General features: G+C 46.4%; 1 protein-coding gene and 1 long non-coding RNA gene across 2 annotated transcripts in view; both read left to right on the forward strand.

Moving 5' to 3' along the window:
- Positions 1-27220, forward strand: part of RPS21 (ribosomal protein S21) — a 161539-nt gene that overhangs the window by 8812 nt on the left and 125507 nt on the right. The gene's annotated exons all lie outside the window — the stretch shown is intronic.
- On the forward strand, positions 12913-25367 carry LOC136020567 (uncharacterized). Its single transcript, XR_010615415.1, has 2 exons — positions 12913-13208; positions 24968-25367. It is a non-coding gene; the product is annotated as an uncharacterized LOC136020567 (long non-coding RNA).

A 27220-nucleotide genomic window follows, 5' to 3' on the forward strand; every position in this document is an offset into this window, starting at 1 on the left:
GCTTTACAAGCCTCCATTCTCTCTGGTGCTCTGGGTAGAATTAATTGATAACACATAATCGCCCTATCAATGCCTTTTTAGAAAAGATAAAGTATATTTCAAAGCTAATTTTGGCCTGCAGACAAATAGCTTAAAGAAGAGCTACTGTACTGAAAAATGTCCGTGTCGTTTTTTCCCCCAAATCATAGTTTCAATGCACACAGCCTCAGCCTGACATCCTGAATTATGGCTTTTATTAAACATTAGTAATAGAGTGCACTTAAATCATGGTTTCCCTGTAAAAGAGAGATGTGTTCAACTCAGATCTGCACATTTTAATGCCATATTTCTTCCTTTTACTCTCCCTGCAAGATAAATTTACTTACTCCACAAAAATGTTTTGCTGAAAAGTATAATTCATCCTTCAGTGTCCATCTAATGTATCTTGTGAGTAATGTGAAACGATGCAAAAATTACAATGCACCGGCCATGCCTGGAATGCTTAGATGCCTCCGAGTTAGAGGTTATGCACACACAGTATTGAAATTAGATTTAACAACTATCATCTTTTACAATGTTGCCTTGATAATTCCCCCCCCCCCCCTTTTTATAGCTTTGATCAGATGCTTCCTGAATACATTGCAGTTACAAGCCTCAGAATCTGCTGCTCTGCAAGCCCTGCTCAGCTATGAGCCAGCTTGCCAATAGCTGCGGGTTTTTTTTAAGTGGGAATATTTGTAGCCACAATTTGCTCTAGCAGGCAAAATTCAGGGTTTATTTCTTTTTCTCTGTGAGTAGATCAAAAAATAGGGTTTGGAGTAACCAGACAGCTGGAAATATGCACGGAAATAGCATCCTCTAGGTACCGCTTTCACCCTGCTGAGCCCCCAGGCTCTTGCAGAGTGAGGGAATACCCATGTCCTATGCCTGGTTACCCAGGGAGAGCTCTGCATCCTCAACACAGGGTGAGCAGACCAAGGGCTCCATCCCACCCCGGCACTAACACAGGACACCACAGCTCGCTCTTACCCAAACTCCTGGTCCAGCCTTCCCTCCAGGTACACACACGAGCAGAGCCAGCCCCTGCAACGTGACCTTTATTTAAAGGACAGCAACGGTACCACTGAATCAATGTCCCTCTGCCAGGAGCTCTGCATCGGAGCTGCATTGCAGTGTCAGCACTGGGACCGATCCAGATACAGCTCCTACCTGAATCCACCAGGACCTACTGACACAGGGGTGAGCGTGGTGCCAGCACACCTGCCTTGGTACTTGAGAGGGACGATGGGTTTGAGATTATAAAGCACCAAAAGACATCGGGGCTGGTGGATTTGCTGAAATCCTGATGCTGTTAACACAGCATGGAGTTTGATTAACTGGGAAAAGACCGGTATTTAGTAAGCACTGCAAATCTTTCGCTTTATGTATTGGTAACATGCTACAGACATTAACTAATTGGTCCCCTGAGACTCCTCCAATGTTAATAAAAGAAGCAGCATCCTTCTCTTCTGCCAGGTCCAGGTCCCTGGGGGTAGGAGCAAACACCATTCCCAGCATCACTCCCCTGGGAATCCCCCGACCCTGGAACTCACACTAAGGCACTGCAGGAATATTTATGATTTATAGTGTGGGGTTTTTTTGCATTGGTACCTGGAAGTCCCAGCAGGGTTATGATCCCATTATACAAAGCCTATAGGAAAACCAGTCTTGTAGATTGTTTGCAAGAAAGCTATAAAAATGTGATTAAGAGAAGCAACTTCATATATACCACACAGCGGTTCAGCGACGTGAAGTTTCTAGCAGCATCTCTTATCAGCCTGGGTAACAATTCAGAGTCACAGAAAAGGGTTGTCTGAGTAAGCTGCTCTACAAAGAGTCCCCAAAGAGCGTATAAAAGGCTCCTCGATTTGACCTGCTGAACTGAAGGCTGGCGGGTTGTTATTGAGACCTAATGTTACTGCTGCGCTATTGCTGCTTGGTGGCTGACAACAGGAAAGTCACTGGACGACGGATGCTTGGCAATGACTTTATCGGTAGGTTGGTGGCTTTGGCTGTCTTCACTATGGTCCCTTCCAGTGAACTTCAGTTCCATTCAAATGTCCTCTTGAAGAGCATAAATGCTTCCAAAATGAGGTGGAAAAGCCTTCAGCACATTAGCTAATAGCACATCAGAGGAAATGCCTGGCTGTGACTGTAACCTCAGTAGGCATCTTTACATGGGAGGACGTAAACCGTCTCTGAATTATTTATTGAACCAAAGACACCAAATTGGACAATTAACCTTGAAAACTTAATTTAAGCACCATAAAAGAAACATCTGAAAAACGTGTCCTTAATAAAAGTCAGAAGAACAAACTGCAGCAGGTTCTGCAGCGGTCCACTGCAGGAACCAGGAACTTCTGTGGGTTTATCCCTGTGGAGAATTTAGTGCTGGAGGGGATTTGGCAGTAACTCAGCAATTCAGAGAGCAGGGCAGGAGCATCCCCAGAGTCCTCTGCGTGCTCCTTTGAAGGATGCTGCTCCTTTGCCCTGCCTGCAGAGGGAGCACATCAAATCCCACACAGCTTCAGAGTGCCTCAGTTTCCCCACAGGGATAGAGGGAGATAACACAGGCACACCACGAAGGTAATGGAGCTGGAGGCTGTGAGTTGTCTTCATGTTCTTCTCTACGAGCATCACAATAGTGAAGTTGTCCAGAAGGATTTTACCAGCCACAGGATTCCACACAGCCTGGAAGCTCCTTGTGTTTCAGTCTAGCAGCAAAAGGCAGTCATTCCCCTTGCTTCACTCTGCTGTGGATGAGCTCCTGCTCTCCCTTGGTGTCTGCTGCGCTCTTCCTACACCGCTAAATGATGGAAGCTGCAGAAGGCTTCAGCAATTTATTCTGTTTAATTTCCTCCACAAAGGTGTTTTATCCTCACTAATAAAAAGAGTGGAACTTGATCATTTCTAAAATATTGTCCCTTCTAAATCTTTATGGCTCAAAGTGGACTGAGATCATTAGAAGTTACTTTATGTGCAGCTCAATCAGCTCCAAAGGGCTATCTCAGTCACTGTGTGCTTGCTGAGAGCAGATCCCATTTCCCAGAGGCAAAAGGACAATACTTAATCACTTCCTCGCTTGTTAGGTGTTTTAACAAGTTGTATTAAGCTTCATCAGTTGGAGCTTTCATGCCAGATTAAAAATGATAGTTCATTTCTCCGTTATTACAGGACATCATTTGTTTTCTTTTATTTTGCTGGGCACTTGCATGACACTGTAATTTCACATGAAAATGTATGACTGATGTCACCCAGAAGTAATTAGGTTTTAAAGCCTTGATTGCAATAGACACAAATGTTATGGCTTTATGGTGCCAGTGCATTGCCATCCATTTTCTAGCTGTTGATTCTGCAAGTATTTCATAGATCTGTCAATAGGAATAATTTAGCTGATGTTGACTGGAACTATTAATCAGAAGGAAGGAGAATATGCAGTCTTATTTCTGTGCTTAGACTTGACAGCTCAGTGGAAGCCTCCCTACCCAACTTCGCAACACTCCAGGTTTCCTCCATCACTGAAATCAAAGCTGTTGGGAAATCCCAGGTTATAATCAAACTGCTTTAACACACCATGTCATAAACCTGCTCTTTGCCTCTCGTTTGAATACTTGTCATTTTATATGGATATTGTATTTTAATGCAAGAACGCATCTGAATGTTTTAGTCTTCGAATGTTTTAGCCTTCGAATGTTTTTATAGGGATTCATCAGTTGGAGGGATGTAGCTGTTGCCTTTCCTGTGTGCTCTTCGGGCAGAAAGCTGGTCAGAGCCAAGAGGTTATTCATCCTAAATGGGGTACATTTACGTCTCAAATCTCAACTCCGGTTGCATGGAACTAATGCCAAAAGGCATTTCTGTGGTCGTGACAAACATGGAAACCTTCTGGTGTGATGACAAACAAGGAACAGGGAGGTGGGATCCTGGTCCCAGTGCAGGTGAGTGCAAAGCATCCATTGGTCTCAGTGGGAGCAGGAATTTGCCCAGCCAGCTAAATGCTGAGTTAGGTCTCAGAAAGACTGCAGAGCTTGGGAAATAAGGTAGGATTATTTAGGAGAGTTTGCGTGCAGCCCAGCAGCCTGAACCATTCCACAGAGTGATCAAAACCCCTTTGCTTTTGTCATGAGAGCTGCAATAAAGAGCGGCTCAGCTGCTTGTTCCACTTGTGGCTTCAAGTTCTTCATTTTAAAGAAGTTGGTCCCTTGCCACTGAAGAAAAAATGTCCTATATTTGCTTTTAAAGAGCATTTATCCCACTTCATCCTTTCTTCTGTCACCTTGCTATTCAGGTGTTGTTGTAACCCCACTGAAGGTGCCCCTGGGTAAGGCAGACCCAGACTATTGCCATTGCTAGCTCTGCAAGCCATTCCCGTGAAATGGATGTGCTGGGACCTATCCCAGTGCATAAGAACCTCATTTCTTCCTGGTTACAACAAGCTTTTAATCAAACCTTGGGCGAATGTCCCAGGTAGGAAGAGCAGACTTTGCTGTGCCAAGAACAGCGAGTCCATTCCAGAGCTGGGTACCTTCACTCGCCCAGTTCATTCCAAAACACATCAGCTACAGCTACAAAAACCTTTGAGTCCAGCAAAGTGTGGAGAAGTGGAGCTTCCCGCTGGAGCCCTGTGCTGTCATTGCTTTCCCAAGGCAGATGCTGTACCAGAGGGCTCCCACTGCACCATCCTCAGGAGGCCCAGCCATCCAGGAGGCACCAGGTTTGCAGGTTCTGATGCCAACTTCTGTGCATTAAGTGGTGAGGACACTTCTGTCTCCTTGGTTTTCAGTGGGAAAAAGGACTTTTCCTGCACCATTGTTTCCATGAAGGCAGCTCTGACTTCCCTAACTTGTAATAATTTGGTGGTTCATCATGCAGGGAAGGCATCCCCTGGCTTTTCCACTCAAAGCGCTGTGTCTGCCTTTCATCTGCCTATAGCCCCCAGGGAATCTCTCCCTTGGCTCCTGATTAAGATAGAGGCTGGTTTACACTTTCCTTTTTCTTCTTCTATTTCTTTTTTCCTCCCCTAGAAGAAAATTCTAGGCAGCAAACACAGGAAGAAAAAAGGTTGAATTGCCAGCAGATAAGCACAATTTCACTTGACCCCTAAGCTCTGCGGGTCATTCCTAACAATGGGATGTACTCTTATCTCAGCACACCACTTAACACCCATTAATGCTTTGGGGAGTTAGTCCAGCTCTTTAAGATACCCATGTAAGGATTCATTTCAAACACTGAGATGAGGGGGATGACTGGCTTTAGCAGCTGCAATCTAAAGTGCTGGTCTCTTCTGGTCTGTACTCTGTTCACTGTAAAGCTTTAACCCAGTGGATTAAGGACCTGTAAAACAAAAATCACTTAGGGCAGATTTGCAGCTGAACTGGTGAAGCTCCTGCAGTCCACATTGGTTCCCATTGATACCAGTTCCCTTACTGGTGGGGATTGGGATTGTTCCACAAAGGCAGAGAAGTGAATCACAGAATCACAGAATCACAGAATCCCAAGGGTTGGAAGGGACCTAAAAAGATCATCTAGTCCAACCCCCCTGCAAGAGCAGGGTAACCTACAGTACATCACACAGGAACTTGTCCAGGCGGGCCTTGAATATCTCCAGTGTAGGAGACTCCACAACCCCCCTGGGCAGCCTGTTCCAGTGCTCTGTCACTCTTACAGTAAAGAAGTTCTTCCTGATGTTAACGTGGAACTTCCTATGCTCCAGTTTACACCCATTGCCCCTAGTGAAGGTTTAGGTTCTTCAGCAAGCATAAGTCATTCAGATTCACTGTCTCATGACCACGTTGACTTGCATGAGAGGAGGGTCTAGCTGCTCACTGGAGACAGATCCTGATTTGAGATGCACATTCTGGAAGTTTCTGTTGGGAATTTGGAGTTTCTCTGGTTGTCTCAGTTTGTTGGGATGGCATCAAAATTGAGGCTGTCCTAAAAAGAAGAACTTCTAAAATACAATTATCCTGGAATATCTTAAAACTGGATTCAATTAACTGTTGCTTCAAAATTCAGGGAAAAACTCTAGGATAGCTGAGACAGAAGCACAGATTTTTTTTCAACCCCTTAGCAATCTGTTACTGCCAGGCTCAGAGCTTCAGTGCAAGTTTGAAACGTTGACTTCATGATAGAAACAAAGCTTAAATAAAGAGATAAAATGGAGTAGCCTTTGCATATCCTTGGCTACAGTGATCCCCACCGCCATTTGGGCCAACACAACAGCCTTCAACATCATTCTCGGGGACGACTGGCATTGGCTGTGAGCTTCAGGGCTGTTAAAGGAGTGTTCCCAGACTGACAGCAAAATTTACTGCATTCTTGGGTACTTAAAGGAACGGCAGAAAAGTTGGCTCCTAGCACTGGAAAGGAAAAATTAAACAGGGACAGCAAAAAGAATCATTTTTCTTATGGATTCTGCTGAGGTGGAATAGGCTGAAGGCTGCAGAAACAAGCTCATCTCTGCTCTGTCTTCATCTGTCCCAGGTGAGCTGCTCCCAGTCACTGATCCCAGCCAAACCTTGGAACAACCAGCACTGTGAACACTAAACCCCCTTCCTATTTCCAACCTGTCTTAAGTTTGTCATGGATTTTGATTGACTGCAACTTCTGACTTCAGCAAAGAGTGTTTTCTTTCTAAAACGCTTTTAGCCCTGATTCATAACTGGTAGGAAAAAATAATGTATGGAATGAAATACGCTGAGGGTTTTAAGCAAATATTTATGCAAAAAGCAGCTGGTAAATCTCTAATGAATGGCTGTATGTAGAGCTAACACATAACTCACTGCATGCCAGCCAGAAGGGTCTAATTCACCTCCTTTGCTCCTAACTCCTTGTAACACCGCTGAGGCTGCATCATGTGCATTGGAGGTGGTGGCAGGAGAGGAGATGCATCCATCGGCCTTTCCCTGTTTGTCCTGGGCTCTGGAACAATAAGGTTGATGGCTGGGATAATTTTCTCTGATTCAGCTTCTCCTGCCCTGGTTTTAAGGACTGGCTGTTGTATGGGGGAACTCAGGTGATATAGATTTGAAAGGACAAACTGATCATCCTTAGCAGATGTCATCACTGCTGGATTCACCCGTGCACTCCCATTCCTTTCCACACATAAGAGCTTAATAAAATCCTACGTATCCTATAAAGGATCCCATTTTCCCCTTTACTTTAGTAACACTTTAAAATAATGGGACATTGATACTGCATTACAAAGCAATTCCCTTGGATGGATCCATGGCGTAGTCGTTATTAATATCAAGTGAGTTCACAGTGATTTATGTTATCATGGTGATTCTGCATCTTGTTTATTACCTTCCAGAGATCACTTTGCAGTGATTTTTAAGGTGGCACGGAAATTACCATGTGAATTGTGTCTTCTAAATCAATGCAGTCTTTTCCTGCCTGCTAATAAAGCTCTCTTATGGTTTTCAATGAGCAGATATTAGCTAATGCTTAATTACTGTGGAGGGCCATGTACTAAGCACAGGAGAGTCAACAGCATTAATAAAACTCTTATAGTAAAAATAAATCAGGAGGTACAATAAGGGGGATGTTAAAGAATGAAACATTCACCTCCAGCATTGCCTTGAGGGGATCTAGTGTCTCACTGTGAGATTTCAGGTGCTCTTGTGTGAGGCATCAAGAGCTCCAAACCCTCCATGTAGACAAGCCACCTTCTCTGCTTTACTGCCGACCAACAAATTACAGCCGCAATGCCCAGTATTAAACAAACCTGAAGCTGGTCCTTTCAGAAGACTCCCAACTGCTTTGAAAGCAAACCTGGCTGCTCTCATCTTTCTCCCCGCTTTCCTACCAGGAGGCTTTAAAAAAGCGTATTCCCCAAATTTTCCCTGCTAATGTGGTGGCTAAAAAATTCACTTTAATAAAACAGTGGGGACCTGGTAGCATCTTTTGTCAAGGAACTCTTGGAAATGATGTTTGGAAGTGGTTTGGGCGCACGTAAATGGCAGCAAAAAGATAGGTGTGGGATGGCAATAGTTACCCATGCCTGGGTTTATTCCAGTGTTTGAGCACAGGAGCGAAAGTACAGGCTGGTCACTGAGAACTCAGCAGCTGCCTTTGGTCAGCAGAGTGGAGCCCCTGTGCCACAGCCAGCCCGAGCATCCTTTTGGATATCGTGCTCTGCAGCAATGCTTAACCAAAGATGAATTACAGCAGGAGCTTTGAGGATGATTTACCAAAACATGCTGAACTCACAAAACCCCAGCACTAGCAATAAATACTCGGTGTAATCTTACAAACAGGATGTTTAAACGTGACCAATACTCAACAAAGAGCATGCTCTAACTCTTGTCTGACACCCACGTTACTTCCACTTCTGAGCAGGTTTATTCTCGTTCCCCAGAGGAGTTGCATATAAAATAGATCATTCCAGCGTCACTTCATAATGCATTCTTATAACTGATACATTGTGTAAATAAAATGAAACATTAATAAAAATGGTTGGTGTCTGTCTCCAGCTCTCATTTTAATACTTGCAAGGAAGGAAAAAAACCCAAACAAGTCTTAGAATTGATTGTAACGAATTCCACATATAAGGCACTAAGAAAATGTGAGCACTCCAAGAGAAGGTAGCCACACAGCCAATAAATCGCCTTACTTAAGCCAACTATTTATTGTCTATAATGCTCATAAAACTCTTCACACAGAAGACCCTTCCCTATGAAATAAACCATCAATCTCTGCTGCATTACTATTCATTTTCCATGTGCACTGAGAGCAAATGTCATTCAAGGCATTACAGTTCTCTCAAACTATATTAAAATACATAGTCTGATGTTATATCTTTTCAAGCCTCTCTGTTCATAAATTGTCGCTGCTGATTGGAACATAAAACATATTTTATAACACCATAAAGCCCCAGAAGATACAAGATCACTCATGTTTGTCTTTATGGCTCAATGCGTAGGACTTCAAGACATGAAAGCATTGTGTATTTCATAACAGAAATGGCCAGGGCCTATGGAAAGGACGTCTCAGATGTTTCCATAAAGCATTATTACCATATTCCTTGATGACTGAAACAGTGCTATGCACAGAACCCTGAGCCCTTAACTTATGGACTGTAAATGGATGAGTTTTCCTAATAAATCAGCTTTGTTTAAGAGCAGAGCTATCCTACCTAGTGCTTGGCTTTAAATGTTATCTCCAGGTGTCAGCATAATGATGACTTTTTTCCCTCCTCCATTCTTCTTTTCTTCCCGATATGGTTAAGAAAACTTCCTTTCCAGGGATAAGTCCCCTGAGAAGTCAATGAGATTTGACATATTAGGAAATTAGATCAGCTTCTCAGTGATGTTCCATGGCTCCATCAGACCTACTATTCCTGGCTCCTCTTTGGGGAGCCGTGGCTATCTCCTTCCAATGCTTCTCTGCAGCAGGAAAACTGCCACCAGCACCTGCAATCTCTGATCCTGCTCTACGCTTATCTACGCCCAAAGCTTCAGTGCAGAAGAGCTTTTACACGCTTCTTACCACACTGGAGCAGTGCCAGGATGCTCCAGTACTGAGATGGATCACAGATCACAGGAGCCCCAGGGTGGGGGTAAAGGCTGGGTTTGGAGACTTCAGTGCTGAGACAGCACAAAAAGCTCCCTAATTTGTTTCTGGCATCAACCAGCAAATGGCTCCATCATTACTGGGAGCAGGAGGGCAGCAAAAGTTTACTTCAAGGTGGAATAGTTCATGCACCATCCCACCACCCAAGCTTGGCCTTAGCGGAAACAGCAGCAGTAACACAGGGTCTCCCCATGCTGTAAATTGATGTGACTTCTAAAAGATCACTGCTAAGGCTCATGGCAGCACCAAACACCCTCAGGAGAGCCAGGTTAGACATAGTGGCTTTACAGCATGAGAGTTACAAGAGCTCTCTGCATTTCATTGCTGGTGCTCTGAGTACTGGGCTGCCTTGTCCTGCAGGAAGCCCAGTTTCCTTCCATACGGGCACTGGTTAGTGCTGTGCTTTCCATTAAGGAGAGAACTTCTCAGCTCCCAGGAATTGCTGACATAATCTGAAGCAGAATTGGCATAAAAAGTACTTTTTTCCTGGGGTCCCTTCATATTTCAAATAGTTAAATGTCGCCTGCATTTTCCTATACCTTCCCTGTTAGCAACACAGGCTGCCTGTGCCTGCTCATGGCCATGAGCCTCACTGGGATGCTGCGCTCCTAATGACAGCACTTGGTATTCACATGGGCAATGCATATGCTTTACACAGACTTTCTACTCCCATTTAGCTTTAATTATTGGACACTAAGACTAATACATTACTGGAAGTAGCTCCTGCTATATTTAGCCCTGCAATTTCATATTTTGCTGTCCCCAGGTCTCCAGATGAAGGAGGAGGGGGGAAACGCAGGGAAAATTGGAAATCTATAAGGTCTCTAGCTTGGTTAACCACCTGAGGAACCTGAGGTTTGCTCCAGCACCTGAGCAAACCAGAGAGGACACTGCAGGAAGATGGGTGTCACATCTCAGGGGGAATACCCATCCCCAGAGCATCTGAAGGGAGGCATTTTAGGTGGAAAGTAAAGAAAGAACAGTAAAAATAGGCTGCCCAAATAGGTGAATTTGTCAATCTCTGCAGAGAGCCAGCCTCTCAATATGAGACCAGGGGCACAACCACAAGCTCTCAGGAAAGGTCCATGAGGTGATACTGGCCCAAATACTCTGAAATATCCAAACCTGGGGGCTAGCAGGGGCAGCCACGACTTATCCTGGCTCCAGGCTCCCAGACACAGCTTCACAAAGGCCTCAGCATCCAGCAGCTCGAGCAGGACACCCTCATTCCATGTGCTGTGTAACTAATGCGTTGGTATTCCTGTGGTTTCCTCTCTGCAGAAAGCTGTGCAGAGTTTCCACCCATTTAAAGGTCTATAAGAGGTCTCATCAAAGCCAGGTATAGTTTATATTGCAGATGGCTGCTGACATGATATAATCCACACTAACAGGCGGGCTGTTAAAGGTCAGAGTCTCACTTCACTTCTGTTATTAGCTTTGATGTTAGAAAGATGCTGAATTCCCTCCATGTCTTTTTCTTTTAGAGGGAGAAGAGACACTGTTTACTGTCAGGCTCTTCATCAACATAATTGGTGGCTTCTCTGGAATCGCTCCTTTGCTTTAGAAAGCGCTGTAAATCAGCTGTAGGAAGCCTGGTCTTTGAAAAACCCTCCAGCGGAAGAGGAACGTGAGCAACAGTCTGCAGGATAGCTCCATGTCTGTGCCAGATGTGTGCAGGAGGCAGGCAAGGATGGAGCCTTTCTCATCCTGCATCCCTACACTGGCAAAGCTGGAGGTCAGAGCTCTGAGATACGAGCATGACAGAGCCCCATTGACTTTGGGGATCCCCCCAGAAGCTGCTGGGGTTCTGAGTCTGGATGGGATCTTCAGCTCCATTTGCTGCTTCCATCCACAGGGGAGATGTTGCTCCCAGCATGTGCATGACAGGTTGTAGTGCGGCTGCTTCCAGCCCTGAGCAGGCAGCACATGTAACCCCTGCCTGCTCCAGAGCCTCAGAGGTCCCCAAGACTGCAGGCATCACCCCAGCCTGGCCATCCAGGCTGTACAGCCAGATCTGCAGCTCTAATGCCCACCAGCAAACACTGCTAGGAGCAGTCTGAGCAAAAGGAGGTGCAATAAGCATTTCAGGGTTTGCGGAGCCAGAGCTGCTGTACTTGCAGTCCTCCCTGTCCCCCCCATCCTGTCGCCTGGATCCCGTTGTGCAGAATGGGGGAGCCAGCACAGTAGGAATCCCCAGCCCTTCCTGCTGCCTCCCTCCTAAAAAGGACCCAAAAAGGAGTTGTTCTAGATGAACACCTTATTCAGAAAAATGCTACTTATCCCAGCTTCCAGCTCTCTGGGCTGGAGTTTACCTGGTGGCTGCTCAAGCACCAGGAAAAGCTTCCTAGCACCTAATCTCAAGCTGTGCCCATCATTCCAGTCTTGGAAAGATACTGATCTTGACCAAATCACTGACCTGTATGGATCCCAGCGAGTGCCAAAGCTGTTTCCCAGGCCTGGGCATCCCAGGATGAAGAGCCTTGATGCTCAGCTCTTTGATCCCAGCAATATTTAAGCTTTGCCTGAAGATGGCACTAAAGAATGGCTGGGGCGAGCCTGCAGAGTCCTGGTTGTGCTGCACTTGCGGTGTGATTAATACAGCTCCGACCTGCCAATAATCACAGCTCATCCTCCCCATAAGAGATGTGTGTCCATCTGCCTTCACCTGCCGGGTTGGGGTTTGCTGGGGAGAAGACAGCAGAGGTCACTGTGTGCCCAGCAGACCACAAACCCCATATCTAAAGGATTTCCCTCTTCCCTGCAAAACTCGAGCTTCCCAGGGCAAAACTGGCTTTTTGTGTTCATGTGTTTTATCCATCTTGCTCCTCTCTTTGTGAAACTGTAGCAGCGGTTTTAGTTTATCCACGCAAATGACACCACACAGGCTCACAGGGTGCAGTTAAAGTGATGAAGTGATCATAAACCCGCTTGGTTTAGGGCAGCACAGTGCGGCCGTTATTCCCCTTCTCTTTCCCCATCCCACACTTGCAGCTCCATTAAAGACAACCCAAAACATGAAGGAGTTACCAAACTGCCCAGACTCCACAGCAAATCGGGTCTCCCTCCCACAGTACCAGACTATGAACAGTGGCTCCCCAGAAGTCTAAATCCCCAAATGCCCCCAGTCCCTGAGGCTGCCGGGCAGAGATGTTTCCAAAGCACTTCCCTGAGGGTTCACAGCGCACTCCAGGGGAAAATTCCTGGGCCCAGGGCCAGGCTGCACAGGGAGGGAATGGGGAAAGTCAAAGATTAATTGATCTACGGCTGCAAGGGGCCCAGGGCAGGCAGTGTGCCCGGCCATAGGGCAGTGCCCAGCGGGTGCACTTGGCTGATGGGAGTGAAAGCGGCTCTGCTTCATCACTTGCCATTGAGCGGGGTATTGGTACCATGTCGCACCCCACGCCTTTGTTTCCAGCCAAAGGGAGATAAAGAGCTTGATATGGGCAGCAAATGGGGGTTACGGGCAGGGAAAGACAAGCCCTGCTTACATCAACACTGGGAAGCAGGTCTGCTGGCGGTGGCCAGGAGAGGGATGCTTGCTCTGGTAGTCATTTCCCATTCCTCCTCCATCACCACCGATTCACTGCAGAGCATGAAGGATTGATCTGAATTGTCAGGTAAGTCATATGTTTGTACCTGAATATGAGCCTGAGAAGCCATCACACACAAAACCCACCTCATTTTCAGTTGCCAGCACTTTCCTGACCTCAGGAAGGGCTGAGGAGGATTTGGGTCCTAGGCCAGGACTGGCTGTGGCTGCAGTCAGCAGCAGCTATCACTTCAGTGCAGCAGGACAAGGATGGGCTCATGTTTGGAGACAGGGGTGTGTTGCCATTCCTCCCTGCTGCAGCCTGTGCAGAAACATCCCCAGACTTTAACCAGATATTTCTGATCCATTATATGAAAAAAGGCATTTTTATGACGAAAGTAATGGACCGTGAAGGGGTTTAATGTTGCTTCAAGCCTGTACACATAGTCTGTCCAGTGAAAAGAGAACATGAGGTATACCAGAGGACTTCCCAAAGAGGATAAGATATGAAAGGAGAGGATAAACTGCGGTGCCAAATATCCCTATGGCAGCACAGTGTTTGTGTTGGAAGCAGAGCCGAGTCACAAAGCTCAAAGCTCCAAGCAGAGCTCCTCCAGAGTTCAAGGTTCCTCCAACCCGATGGGATGATTTTGCCTGATACAGCTACAGATCATGACATAGCACGGGCATGTCCTCAGCAGCGCTGGTGATTGCTTTCCAGTGTGATCCACCACAATGCTATAAAGATCATATCATATTTGAACCGCTCCAGTGTTTGAGCTCATCACCTTGCCTAAGCCATTTCTGCATGAGACATGGTTGAATTAAAGGTGTTACGATGTGGACTGGGGCTGCCAGCCCGCGCGGGTCTGAATTCCTGCCTTTCCCTAAATCATGTCATCTGCCTGAGCATCCTTCACCAGCTTCCTAACACTTCCCATCCATCTTGGCCATTGGAAACCCTTTGGATCTCCCTTTTGTTTACAATGAGTAATGGGCAGGAGTTAACAGAGGTTCCAGAGGAAAAGGTCAGTGTAGTTCAAGCAGCATTAGGAAGACACTCTCAGACCCGCTTTGATCTGCAGAGGATTTAAGCGGTCAATAAGGCAGCGTGGGGAGCAGCAGCATCACCCAGATGCCCCCTCAGTGGAGCCGCTCCAAGGGTCCCAGTCCCAGCCCTGCCGGGATGCAATTCCTACCAGTCCCTTGGGGTTTATGACCGGGGAGGACGTGAGTCACCGGCCCCGTGGCTGGCGGTGCCATGCACGGCTCCTCGGGCGGCCGCCCGCTGCCGCAGCCTCCCCATGGGTCTGTAATTGCTGAGGCAGACTGTTTGTTTCTGCCACGTCCAAGGCAATCCAGTAAGAGTTTACAAAGGGTTAGAGCTCAGTCCTGAGCTTGTGAAAACACCGCTCTGGGCTCCCCTGCTCTGCGGTTCAAAGTCTGAAGTGTGCCCCGTGGCTTTACACATCTGTTTATTCTGGGGCTGCACCGTGGACTCGAGCCATTTCACAGGGATCGCCATTCCAGGAACACAAGGTGAAAGCCCCTGAGCCAGAGGGAGTGGGTAGGACTTTTGCTTTTTAACCTTCAAACACTCTGGGCTTATGGAGCCTGCCCATAATATGAGCCTGTGATGCACACCAGGGCTGCGGGAATCAGTGTCTGCTGGTAGGGGTAAGACACCCAGCGGCTCAGCTGGGTCCGGATTCTAAGAGCTATTTCCATCTCCCCAAGCTGGAAAGGCCACAGCCCACAGCCCAAGGAGGATCTCTTCTCTACCATCATACCAGCATAAACTCAGGGCTGAAATAACACCCTGTATGGACCCTCAGTTCACATTCATAATGGCTCTTTCCTGGCTTATCCTAATCCACTTTCGAAGTAAAATCAGCTAAATCTAGGAAAGGCGCCGTCACTGTAACATAGCTGTTTCTGTACAACTTCAGCAAAAAACCTGCATGAGCTCCCCCAGCAATAGCAGTCGTGTTCATTGTGGGCAGGACACCCAGCCCCATTTGTTGGAACTCCTCTACCTTGGGTAACATTTCACCCCGGAGTGCGTGCACCGGGATCGCAATGGAAAAACCTCCTATCGCCCAATGATTTCCTTTCCATTTACTTGTGTGTCCCTGCTTCTCGTTCACCTTCTTCTGCCCCCTGCCCACTCATAAGCCCTGTCCTCAGCCTCCAGTCCCTTTGCTGTGCTTTCTCCTCTATATCTATCATCTTCTTAGCCCATCACCTCTGATGAACATCTGCTCCCTGCCCAGCCTCTTCCCTTCTCTCTCCCTCCCTGCTCAGCTCTTGCCTTTAAAGCAGGATGCATTTGGAAGAATAAGCTGAATAAATGAAGCTGCTCAGTAGCATGTACGTGTCTATTGCCAATTCTCCAGCAGGTTTCCAGATTGGGCAGGGAAGAAAAGGAATCAAAAGGAACCAGATGCTTAGGGGATTGATTATTCCTGCATGATCCTAAGGATAAATAAAGTGTTTGGAAAGTTCTTAAAACACATTGAGGTACTGGGATCTAATTTATAAAAAGCAGAGGGCAGGAATAGATATGGGTTCAAGCTTCCCAGCTGCCAGGAAATGATGTTAGGTTGAGTTTTCTTGGGGCCATAGCAGTGAAGAAGATCTGATGGGTGCCCACCACCATTGGGCTGTGAGGTCTCCATGGGTGCCTCCAGGTGATTAATTTCTGGGATGGGTCCAGGACAGGAACAGAGAGCAGTTTTCTATAGGGTCCCATACGCAGGACATCTGCATTCTGCCCAGAGCCTTGCAGAAACAGCCTTTTTACATCCTCTCTTAATCCACTCACACCCTCTCAATCTGGTTTAAATAAGTAGGTGGGTTTCTCCCAAGGCCCAAGCAGGGACGCACATGCTGCTGGGTGAAGGAGAAGCTTTGGAAATGGGGTCATGAAAGGATATGGCTGGGAGAAGCCGCTCAGCAGCCAAACTCCAGGGCTGCACACCCGCCTGGGGCTCACGTGGGATGGCTCAGCAGGAGCAGAGAGGCTTCTGCTCCCTCCAAAGACAGCCCAGGGATGGAGGGGGTGAAGGGGTCCTACACAGGCTGTAGCCTTGGGGCCAGTGGGCAAAACCCACTGCTCACCCTGTGGGATGGGCCAGCATGGGGATGATGCTCCAAGCCAGCAGTGGGGACCGGGCCATGCACATCCCCATCTGGGTTCTCCTGCCCCAGCTACCCCCTTCATCCCACTATCAACAGCAACGACTGAGGGTCCCCAAGCAGGACACAGATGGAGTGGGCATGAATACGAAGCCAGGAGATGCAGGGCAGTCCCTTGCATACCTGCAGCAAGGGTGTGTGTACTGCAGGGGAGAAGGCAGTGGGTATAAAGGCAGAAGGATCAGAGATCCAAGGACGTGGGGCTGCTGGAGGAGATAAGAACTGGAAAAGGTTGTTAGCCAAAGAGGCTGATATTTATCTGGACGTAAGACAAAACTATAGGGAAAACACCGTGAATTGACATGGTAAATATTTCAGGTGGTGTTTCCATTAAGTACAAATTCCCTTTACAGGTTTTCCTTGGACTCGAAGCCGTTGTTGCCTTCGGTGACTTTTCACTTCTTATCTCAGTCCTAAATGCTAAACTCCTTGAGTCAACTGGTTCTAACATTTTAGAGCATTGTTTCAGTGATTTATTGGAGCAATACAAGCCAAAATGAGGTGTTATTTGTGAAAGTTTGTTGGAAGCACTTAAGGGATAAAAAAAAACGCGTTTCTGAAAACATAAATGGGATTAAAAGACAACAAACCCCACCTGTACGGTAAAGGAACTGAACTGAAAGTGTCTCATTTCTCTGAAGGAGTTTGATAATCAAAGCCTCTGAAATGAATAGCCCCAAAACAATATTCCTGCAAATCTTCCTGTGCTATTCATAAGCGTTAGTGTTTCTATTACATCCGCTGTTGTGCAAAATGCATTTCTGCCATCAGTGCTTTCATTTATATGAGCCTTTTTATTGTGCTTTCATCGTTGATACATTTTCAAGTTATTTATTACTTGTTTATTTAAAACCACTTCTCTGTTGCCTTTCTATTTCTTGGCTGCTTTAAAAATAGGCATTTAAACAGTCAGTGACTCTAAGCGGAACGATCTTAATGATAAAACAGTCTCTATTCACTCATCTCTCTTCTAGGGACTTCTGCTGCAGGTTTTATAATCTCTCTATGCTTCCTCGCCCTCTTTTGCAAAGGTGGTTTGGGGTTTTTTCCCCTGTTGTATTTAAGCAGGGTGTAAATACCACAGAGGAGATACTGATATTATTTATTTACAGGGCACCTACTACATTTACAGCTAGGGTCTGAGGTTCTCCCATAGTGCAACTAAGAGAAATGCCGGTTATTTTTAGTACAAAATTCCCATATGGCTTTATAACAGAGATATTCCTGGTGTGCAATATTTGCTTTTCATGATAACGATTCCAGCTCTGATGATAAACCCCTGAATCTTGCCACAAGTGTTGGTTCTTTTTTTCTTCTTTCCACTACTGGAGCAGTAATTGTGCAATTATCTCTGCTTTCATTTATTGTAGTTTTTAATACCTTATGGCTGCCAAGAAGAGCTTGAAATGGCAAACCCTGATATTTCAGACATTCAATGGTATCGAGAAGCGGGAGGTCCCAAAGCAGAGCCATGGCATGAGGCCCCTCTCCACGGTCCCAGGGAGACATTGTGAGGTCTACTTGACAGGGGGGACTCTTGCCTCCAAACCAGGCAGGAATCAAACATTGGAGCCCATCCTTGTGCCCCGCAGGCTGGCTCTCATCCAGCCATACCCTTGGAGTACAATGAGATGTTCACTCTTGCACCCAAGATCAGTGCGTTCTGACATGCTTTTGTGAAACAGAGGTACTTTTTTCTTATAATACCCCTCAGAGAGAGAGTGCGTGCCTGGGAGAGGTTGCAGGAGGCACATAGCACAATGCCCATGGGTGGGGAAGGTGCGCGCATTAGGAGCAGGCAGCTACGGCTTCCCAAAGCATCCCCACACATTGCACACCAAACCCATTCAACCCCCCCCCTCCAAGAAGCATCCCCGAGATGCCCCTGACATGCTCCTGTCACGCCGTCCCCCCAGTGCCAGCACAGGGACCTACAGGGACCCGGTGCCTTCACTGTGTGACCTGTCAAGAGCAGGGTCAGCCCCAGGTCAGCCCCTAAGAGAGAAAACAGCGATTGCTTCCCTGCTTATCAGCCCCTTCTGCGGGTGGGGAGACACCCGTGGGGTGGGTACAGGGCATGGGGCTGCAAGGACAGCCTGGGAGGGTCACCCCTGGGTTACCACCTAATAGCTGCTCCGATGGGGGAACAAGATTTCAAGGCAGATCAATCCCATTTGGTGCTCACCTCCTGCATTGTTACAGCTTCAATATAAAGCCAATAGACAGTCAGCAACGGCAAGTACGTACCCTACTCAAATAAGATGCTTTTCCAGCCGGAAATACGCACATTTCCATGCCTGACCCAGTGAAGCTTTGCTGATGACCCTAACCAAAGCTCTGAATCCTGCTGATATTTATTCTCATGCACCTTGCCGCCTGTGTCTATTTATATATTCAAGGCTTTAAAAGAATGAAGCATTTAATCATGCACTTAACATCAAGGCCGCCAGTAGTTTCCCTGACGTTGATGAAATTATTCCCACACGGAGCACCCAGCCCATCACAGCCTGCTGGGTTGGGACCCAGGCAGAGCCCTTCCCAAGCCCTGCTTAGAAACATTTTGGGGCAAATGGGCACAATTTAAGGAGAAACAACCCCATCTTTGGGGGTTTCCCACAGCCAGGGATATGCAGAAAATTCAGCACTTCCCAGGGCTGGGGTGAAGCAGTTGTCTAAAACAAACCCTGCAACACTCAGGTTTTGGGGGGATTCCTTATTTTTCCTGGTTTCTGGCATAATTCCCACATTTCAGACATGCTCCTGTTAACCCTCCAAGCCAAGCAGGGAGCTCTTTCTATTCCACTTGCTGCTGCAAAGAGGCAATGTGTTTCTGAGCCTCCCCAGTGTCCATGCCCCTCTTGCAGCAAGGGCTGCAGCGCTAGCGCTCCGGCTCTGTTTTCCTTTAGCCCGACTGATCCAATCTGGGAATGAAAACAGAGGGAAACAGATGGTCCATTGTACGTGCTGCTCCTGCCCACACCAGCACCGGCTTCCAAGAACCTGGTGCTGGGGCCAGCTCTTGCCGCTGATTTTCCATGTTTCAGGTTAAATGCATGTGCTAAGAGAAATGTGGGCAGGACAGCTTGTGTTCCTGAGGTCGGGGGCACCTCCGTCACCCCTGCGTTGGGATGGTTTTCCTGCTGTTCCTGAAGGCATTGGGTGGAGAAGAAGATTCCTGGGACAGGAGTGGGTGTCCTGGAGGAGCTCCAGGTGTGCCTGCAGGTGTCCTTTTTGGTACCCCTGTTAATTGCTGGGTGACATCTCGCATGCTGCATCAGTATGATCTATTATTGGGTATCAGTGGGTATGTATATCACAAAAAAGGGAGAGTTTTTACACCTGCAGAGAAAGGTATTCCATGAAGATGTTTCCAAGCCATGTATGACCATGTGCTACATCTTCCTTTAGCAATCTTTATTGTACCATATAATAATTTATTGACACAACACCAGCTTCAGTATCAAACTCTGTCCCCACTTAAACCAGCTCCAGGGAGGTTTCCATTTCCCTTCTGCAAAGCAAGTGATGGCCACATCCAGCACAGCAAGCACCAGACACATGCTGTTGGTAGCTCCTAACCCTGCTCCCACTTTCCAGGCTTTCTGCCTACCTAAGGAGACAAGAAAAATCAGAAGGCTGACCCCAAGTATGATGAATTCCTGCTGAGCTTTTTCCCATTAACTTCAGTAAGGGCTTAATCCAGTGGTTTTCAGAAGCTGGGTGGCTGGTGGGGATTTTTGATGGAGGCAGGGGAGAGAAGACAGGGTGTTAACATGTATTTCTGATTAATTATAGTGTTCTCGAGAGTAAGTGAATAATAGTACTGGTCAGAGCCAGGCATCACACGGGTCTCAGCCCTGCAGAGTAAATGGTGTCTGAATTGTGAGTAATGTTGACCTGGCAGGGGCCAGATAAGATATGGATTTTTCACATCCAGGACTGGACAGAATTCCACATATTGATAACTGAATGCACCAAAGCATAGCCAGTGCTTAGCATGCAACTATTCTTGCTCTCAGAAATCTTGTTCAGCAGGGCTAGAGAGCAGAAGTGCCCAGGAGGGCAGGTGATTGTGCGTGTGAACAGATAAGGGATTAAAAAGTTTCAGTAACTTCCAGCTTGGCTCCCTATCCGGAACAATGAGCATCTTTCCTTGTTAACCTGGGTGAAAGCCAGAGCCCAAATCCTGCAGCCTTCAGGAAGGATTTCTGCAGGGACGCTGAGAGCTATCCACCTATGCTATGCTCCAGTGCCACCAGATTAAATAGCTAAACAAGTGTTGGTGCTAAACTAATGGCAGAGACATGGAGAGGATGGTGGTGTCCCTTTTATAAATAGCTTCTCCATTAGATATAGGTGGTTGTCTCTTTTATATATAGGCTCCTCCTTTATATATAAATATGAATCTATTGATAGCACTCAAAGCCATCTCACTGTCCTACGTTAGAGCTGCCCAGAACAAATAAAAGTTCACATGATTGCTTTTCAAAGCATAATAAGCTGCCTAAAATCACCTGTGCTTGTTCTTTGGCATAGAGATACCCCTTCGCTCTGAAAACACACAGGAGGAATGTAACAAAATGAATGGTTTGACTTTCCTGGTTTTATTCCCATATATATTTCATCTACACATATATATTTTTTCTATTATTGACCTCAGATGTTTCTCAGTGGAAAATGTTCAAAATTTCCAGTTTATGAGCTGTTTTTGGAGGGGAAGTGGCTTTTTGACACTGATTCCGAATGAAAAATGGTTTGAATTCTTCAAGTTTCCTGCAGAATATAAACTCCACCTTCCAGCCAGGTCTATGAATAAGGTGTAATTTTCCTCCTACTCCAGGTTTTCTCACCTATTCAAAGAAAACTGATGTATGTCATGATACACACTTGAGCCTTTCGCATTTCTGCAGGGTTAAGTGAGGAAGAAATTGGTTCGTCCCTTCTGATGGCACTAATGGAGATGAGGAGAAATGAGACGTGTTTAACTACATCCTTATATTAGGAATCTGCTGAAATCAGTGCTGAATGCAAGCAAGCTTTTCCCTGGGAACAACTCTTAGTACCCACAACGTGGTGGGAACTGGGTCCTACGCTGCCTCCAGCAATTCTCCCTAATAAAGTTGTTCCCGTTTACAGAAAGATGCACTCGGGGTGGACAGAGTTAAACCAGCCTTCAGTATTTTAGCCAAGCACGTTCAGTTGCCTTCCGGCAAGATGCCAGAATGAGATCCTGCTTATAAAAAGGTGATCCAAATCCAAAACCAAACAGTTGCTTGGGACCAGCCCCGCCCCACTTCAGCATTGCTCTGTGCTGAGCTTTGCAGATCCAAGACACATTGATGGACACCGCAGTGTCCATCTGCCCAAAATCTGAGTGTTATAGAGTTTTCCTGTTGCATCAACAGCTTTTGCTGGTTGGCATTAGATGAATGGGCAGGTAACCTCTCCCAGTTTCTTTTCAGACTTTGCAAAGTCAGGAAGGTTGACTCTATTTTGTATTAAATATTATCTCATATAAGCATGGCTTACAAGCCTGTTTAAAAAACACATGGGCTTTCTAGCCCAGTGCAGCAGCAATACACAGACCCACATCAAATGCTTCTTTTATGAATCATGGAATAGATGCCATCTTGCTTATGAGTATATGTAAACTGGGAGTTATGACTAAAACCAGCATTTGACCTCCTTGCATTCCCCCTTGGATGCATCCTAGCATGCCTCATTGAAGATGCCCGTGTTCTGCGTTTTGCCTTGTCACTGGGAGATATGGCATACAGATGGAATGATCATATTGGCCTCTAAAGGAAAATATTTAACCCAGAGATGTCAATGGAATATAGAAATGATGGTTAAAATCCCAGAAGCCTGCCTTGTTTTTGTCTTCTTCCTTTCATCTAGCACTTTGGGTCATGCCATCACTTATACGCTTCAGCCCAAACAGGCAATTGCTGAGTTAAGAACCTGGAGTTCAAAGTGAACCATAAACCTTAGTCTATAAGATAAATCATACAAATTACTTTACAGAAATAAATAGAACATTTGGGAGAGAGGTTATCTTCTTGCCTTCAGTTTACATCTCTAATGACTGTAAGTTCACAAATGCATTCTGTCAAGAATATAAACATTGCTTTTATTATACCAAAGACAGATATTTATTACCAACTTTTACAGTACGGCCAGCCAGCTTAGGGGGAAACCCTGGAATCCGCGCAAGAATGTAGAAACTTTGAGTGATTGTTAGTAAATTTTTGGGCACTTTTTTAAGCACAATGAACGCTACTCGGGAAAATCTCAGCGCTTGAGTTAAACTGCGGAGATCAGGTTTTGAAACCAGTGGATGGGGCTGAGCTGTGCTGGTTTTTCCTTGTGTGAGCGGTGCTGACACACAGAAATAGGTGTTTCCACACAAACACGCCCAGCTGGGACTTCTCTAAAACTTTGAACTCATCTTTCCTGCAGTGCTCAATGATTATATTATTGTAACCTTGCACAGGCCTGTGTTTCAGGGCATGATCCTTACTCCTGCCGTCGCTGCCAGAGCAGTTTCATCCGGATCAGGCAGTCACTCATTCCTTTTGCTATGGCACAGTATAATAAGGAATAAAAAGGTTATTAGATTAATAAAAGGGGTTTTGCTGAAACTGAGTGTTAGAGAGGTCAGGGAGATATGGAGCCAACACCAAAGGCTGCTTGACCCCAAGATCCCAGCATGAAAACTGGTCCCAATTCCTTTCTTAAGGAGCTGCCTCATCCCGCTTTGCCCAGACCGGATTATAGTCCCCAGCAAAATGAAACCTTTTTCATTGCTCTTTGAAATGCTCCTGCGGAGCATGGGAACAGCTTGTGCAGGATGCAGCTCAGGTACCTTTTCTGAGGCTCCCAACATGCAGGAGATGGGCATAAATGACATTTTCCTTGCACAACTCCGAGAGCACCGCGGTGCTGTGATGCTGTCTGAGAATCTGACCTCTCTTCCTTGCTCTGGTTTTAGGACAAAGCTGGCTGGGAGGAGGTTGAGATGTCAGGGACAGGAGGTCCTGCTCGTGCCTGGGGAAGTCATGACATCAAGTGTTCTCACTGCTTGATGGACTCAGGGTGCTTCTGGGGGAATGAGAGACCTGATCTGGGTCCAAAAGGATAAGAGAAAAACTTCCCTGGGCCCCTGAAGCAGCTACACGGAGCAAGCAAGAGCCATTTGGGCTCTGGCCCATCACATCTCACTTCCCCCTCCTAAACAAGTCCCTCTGAGCCCAAGCTAAGGTTAATTAGCAAAGCAAATGTGGTCACGATTCCATTCTCGGTGCCTGGGCTGTTTTACATAAGCCCACGGGTATTTCCCAGCTCAGCCAAATCAGCACCTCTCAGGAGCCCTCTTTCCTCCCTATATGTGTGTTTCATGCCTATTTTGGAGCAAGAGAAGAGAAAAGACTCACACCAAAAGCTTTACACACATTGCTGGGCTACATGTGCTCTGCGAGCGCAAGTCATGAATAAGGTATGAGAAATTGGACATGATATTGCATTTCCTGCTCATGCATCTGTCAGATAAGCTGTTTGGAGCCCGCCGCTCCAGCCAGGGATTGTTTCTTTCCTACATCATGGTAGTCACGGTGTCTCTGGTCGGTTAGGCTACGTTATGTCTGGTAAGGGAAGGAAGGGAAAGAGAAGAAGGAGCATGTTGAAGACAAAAGTGTTTAAGCCTGGACACGTCTGTGAGCATGTGTGTGACACATTCAGGGGCAGGTTTGTCAGAAGCAGGGATGTAAAATCTGTGCCCCCAGTCGCGCTTAATGAGTCAAAGAGTGGAAGAACGAAGGAATTCCTCAGCTCTGGCTATGCCTGCAGATCTTGCCCAAATGTTGCTGGTGTGTTGCCTCCTGTCCTGGCAGTATGGCTTAGGGGAGCTGTGGGGAAATCAGGGGTGCAGGCTAGCTCTGGCTGTGGTTTTCATGTCTTCAGTGGCCCCCAGATCCAGGCTGCAGGGACCTGGGCTGGTGCTGAGCGGTGGGAGGAGGAGAGAGCTGCAGGAAAGTCCTCAGTGCTAGTAGGAGTGAATTCCTCACCCGTCAGGAGAGCGGCAGGCTTCTGCCCCAGTACAGCATGTGGCCAGGAAGAAAATGGCAGTAGAGGGAAGAGGAAAGAGCATCAGGATCTGGGCATGGATGAGTTTCGAGGTGGGTGGGGATGTGAAGGGGCAGAAGGAGGGAGCAGGGCTCCATCTCCAGCAGTGTCAGCAAGCAGCAGCAGCCCCTGTGTCCCCTGCGTCCCCAGTGGCATCGCACCAGGATCTCCTCCTGGTCCATCGGGGCATGTGGGGGGGGTGTGAGCTCCTCTCTGTCTCCCCTTCACCTTTTTGCTTTGCATCCAGGGGCTTCAATACAGACGGGAATCTCACCTCCGCCATATGAACCCAGGGGACCATTTAAACCCCTTTCCCGACGGAGGGACTCTGCTCTCTCACAGCGATGCACCAGAGGGTGTTTTGATAAACTGATTGTATATCCACAGCTCAAGTGGATGGGGTCTCTGGAGAAAGTCCAAGGATTTTCTGCTCCATCTGACATCTCCCACACGGACTCCTCCCTTTCTTTCCAAACAGAAGTGTTATTTTTCTTCTCCTTCCTTACCTTCTTTTTTTAATTTTTCCAGAGGGAATCAAAGTATGGGATAGGAAGGAACACAAATGAACAAACAAACAAAAAGCCAAGAGAAATTATTTTTGCATTGAATCATGCAGAACGAGTCTCACTCCTTTCAAACGGAACTGAACAGCCAAGAAAATTCTGAGAAAAACGGGATTTAATGGGAAAAGTACATGGAACAAAAGGGACTTTGCTTCACTGGTGATGTTCTGCAGGAACTCCTGACTCCTCCATCAGCCCTGCTCTTGTGTGTCCTGCCCTGAGTGTAGGGACCATGGGCATGGCCACAGCCCAGTCCTCATCTCCATCCTCAAGATTGTTCTTCATGGAGAACTAACCATTCTTTCACCATAAACAGGGCATTAACCTTGTATTAATACAGGGATTGATTCATACTTCAATTTAAATGGTGTCTCTGGTCTCTTCATTACTTCACAGCAGTTGAAAGGACCGATAAATACTTTGCATTTTAGCAAAGAACTGGGACCAGGAGCATGTTAGCTGCATCTCTGGTGCAGTGTCCATAGTTCAGCAATCCCTGTTCCTTGGAAGACCCAGCCATAACCAGCTATTTTCCCTACAGTCCTCTCTGTGCCACTTCTCTCTCAAGGGCTTTTCTGTCACTATGGACTTTCTAGAAGGATAGATTTATTATGACTTGCGTTAAAACCAGTGCATCTTAATACGAGGTCTGTCGTAATCACAGATGAATGAGGTATCTGAATGAACAGAGTGAAAACTTCTCTTCGTTGAAGCCATTTATAACACACAAGTATGCCAGGGTTAGACCAGTTGTAATAAACAGGCCAGGACAACAGTGATTAGGCATGAAACTGAATGATGGCAAATGTTTTAATACAATGGTTTATACAAGAAGTATATAAAAAATATCTCCTGAGCATGTTACCTGAATGATAAATGAAAATGGAGCCTCAAATAATAATAACAATGTAAAACAATTTGTGAAGCCTTTTCTAAGCAGCACCCTGGTTAGATTCCAAAGAAAATACATGCAAAAAACATTCAAAATCTCATGCATTACATTGACTTTGGCCAGCTCCCAGCTGTTGGGTATAAAGCTTTCTCCCCAGGTTTTGCAAGTAAAACAAGTTCTTTGAATGAGGGCCTGATCCTGCCAGCTGCCGAGCATCCTCTGTTCTTACTGAGGTCGTTGATGCCTATGGCTTGTAGGATAGATGAAATATATTGGTCGAAGATCCAGTAATGAAATCCACCATATTAAATACAAAGAAACTTTCAATGCCCACCCCTTGGTTGTGTAATGCTCTTATAAAAATGAATAATATTGGAGATCTGGATACTTAAGTCACTGCTGGAAACTCTTCCTGCATCTGAAAGACTGGCCATGAGGCCCACGTAACTGGACGGCTGCTCCCAAAGTTAGGGCCAAACCCTCCTTGCTCCACTCGTGGGAGCAGCCTGATGCTTGGAAGCCACTTCTGGAAATGCTCCTACATACAAGCATCCCTTTTGCCTCTGAGCACGGTGCAGGATTGGGCTCTGAGCCCTTAATCCCCACGGCAAGAAGTGGAACACTGCGCACGAGATGCAGCAACAGAATAGATTTAGTTCAAGGTTAGTCTCAAGAACCCTTATCTGATCACTGACAGTAATTTATCACGCAGAACCCATCATTAGTGTCAAGCTGTTTTATTACCCACTAACTTAACACTGTTTTACCAAGAGTCAAGTGTGATGTCACTCATGTTAAAGTAATTTACAGCTAATAGATATGAGGTAGGAGTCAGTGTTGGCTTGCTGAGTTCCTTTCATACTCGGTGCTAGCTCCTTTCATTTTGCCCAGTAAGCAAATAAGAGAGCAAGGAGAGGCAGTGATAACAGGGAAACCATGCACATGTGTGCCCATGCATGGACAGAGAAGCTTTAAAACCAGCATCTTTTCACTTCAAATACCAGAGTTCATCCAAATACATGAACTTTGATATTGCAGAGTTGAAATGGCCGGTAAGATTTAAGAGACACAAGCAAATAAGCTGGTTTGTGGGGCAAGAACTGTGCAATGCTTTGGTCATGAGGAAGCCCCAGCACATTAGCAGAGGGGGAATCCCTCCTGGAGTCACATCATGTACCCCAAAACCTACGAAATCTGTCTCACCCAGAAAGAATAAGCTGGGGCTGATTTGATACTCCCTTGTCATTGGTCTGTTTTCAGGGTGAGAGTTCCCTTCGTTTGGAACATCAAGTCACAGAAGCCTCGATAATGAGTTTTGTTACCAAA

Source organism: Lathamus discolor, chromosome 11 (assembly GCF_037157495.1).
Source record: "Lathamus discolor isolate bLatDis1 chromosome 11, bLatDis1.hap1, whole genome shotgun sequence".
Taxonomy (NCBI): Eukaryota; Metazoa; Chordata; class Aves; order Psittaciformes; family Psittacidae; genus Lathamus; species Lathamus discolor.